The sequence below is a fragment of the Neltuma alba genome, unplaced genomic scaffold (genome assembly GCF_004799145.2).
Source record: "Neltuma alba isolate B1F8T4 unplaced genomic scaffold, ASM479914v2 tig00011644_pilon, whole genome shotgun sequence".
In the NCBI taxonomy this organism is placed as follows: domain Eukaryota; kingdom Viridiplantae; phylum Streptophyta; class Magnoliopsida; order Fabales; family Fabaceae; genus Neltuma; species Neltuma alba.
The window spans coordinates 389-2,283 of NW_021636292.1; the positions used below are offsets into that span (position 1 = coordinate 389).

The 1,895-nt window shown below is 35.8% G+C and overlaps 1 pseudogene; it reads left to right on the plus strand.

Moving 5' to 3' along the window:
- Positions 1–369: 369 nt before the first annotated feature.
- On the plus strand, positions 370–1,427 carry LOC114716126 (cyclin-dependent kinases regulatory subunit 1-like; annotated as a pseudogene).
- Positions 1,428–1,895: the final 468 nt, after the last annotated feature.

Below are 1,895 nucleotides of genomic sequence, written 5' to 3' on the forward strand. Positions count from 1 at the left end.
TTCTCAAAGCGGGAATTCAAAATTTGAAACTCCAAATTTTAGCCGTTAATTTCTAATTGCTATTTTCTAGTAATTTCTTTTTCCAAAAAAGCATCCACACAATATATATTACCATCTGAACACATAGTCGTTCCTGTTAAGTTTTATTTTCTGACCTACTATTCCCTTTGCCTCCTCTTTTCATTAGAAGCCACCCCTCATTTCCAGTCTCATCGGTAATCGAGTTGATCTCCGTTTTCCCCTGAATTATTATCCATCTGCTTCTTTTCTGAGAATTTCGTAGTTAAATATTTTGCCTAAAAGATGTTTATATTTGCAGATTGAATCGGGAACCCATTGACCTCGTGCCAGACTAAGCCTTCATGCGAGAGATGGGTCAGATCCAGTACTCTGAGAAATACTTCGATGATACTTACGAGTACAGGTATCGATCTCCGTCACTGTCATCTTCTCTTCGCTATTCAATCGCGTTTCTTTTGGACACTTATCGAGTCATCAATTGGATATTTTATGTTGTTTAGGCATGTGGTCCTGCCTCCTGAAGTGGCCAAATTGCTTCCCAAGAATCGGCTTCTCTCCGAAGTAAGTATTTAGGGTTCGCTTTTTGCCTGTCAGTTCTTGCTTGAATTGCGTGTTTTCCGATTCATAGGCAGCGTAATTTAGTGCGGAACAGTAGCGGTATCTGCATAGTGTTAACGTGTTTTTGGTTGTTAAGTTAATCTAAAGGGTTGACAACTGAGCCCTGCTTCGAAATAGAACCGAAATTAATGCTCAGCCCATTGGTAACTCCTGTGTCCTAACTATAATTATTGGCTAGTATTGCTGTTAAAGAAAGAAAGAATGGACCAATGTATGAAAGAGTTGAGAAACCCCTCCAACCAGGAAATAAGAAAAAGGTAGTGAAAGAAAATGGTTGGCCTGTTTGAACAGAATTGAATAAATGAATGTTCTTAATTTATGTACAAGAAGTCAATGGCCTAACAATATGGGTTTCAAAGTCAGAAGACCGTTACCGCTGTTTATAATTTTTCGGTGTCAGTGATATTAAGGTAATTTGTATGGCTATTTGCCTTCTAAGTATTTGTAGTCTAAGTATTTGCCTTCTAAGTATTTGTAGTCTTTGATCTGTGATCTTCAACAACTGGAAACTAAGTGGTTGCAGGCTTAAATGATTTACATTGTTTTATGACACAGAATGAGTGGCGTGCATTGGGGTTCAACAGAGCCGCGGTTGGGTTCACTATGCAATTCATCGTCCTGAGCCACACATAATGCTTTTCAGGAGGCCCCTGAACTATCAGCAGCAGCAGGAAAATCAGGCCCAGCAAAACATGGTTGCCGCCAAGTGAATTCACTTTTGAGATGAAAATACGAATTAATTAAAGGTCGAAATTATGTAAGTTTCTTCCGGGTTATATGGATGCTATGAACGATGTCTTATTACTGTTGTAAAATTCTCCTGCGTGGAGAATCTTGATATAGATCTCAGTTTACTTATTGGGTACATGTGGTCTACCTCTAATGTGCTATTTGTTTGTCTTTCGTGGACTAATAGTCACTGGATGTTTTTTTTAATGACTATCGGCCATCTTATTATTATTAGTGTTTGTGTTGAATAGTTTCCTCGTATGACCCTCTTTTTCTTTTTTCTTTTTCCAGCTGAATTTTTTCTATTTGAATTGTTGGCTCGCGTAATTTTAACGAGAGAATTATGTTTAGGATTAACATAAATAATTTTTTATTTTAAAGAACTATTAAGTATTAACTTCACAAGTTATGTAGCGAAACTCATTTTTTACTTATAAATTTGTATTACTTAAATAGTAAATAATAAAGTGTTAAATATTTTTCGAATTATAAATTATTAATTTTTATATTAGTGATAAATATTTTTG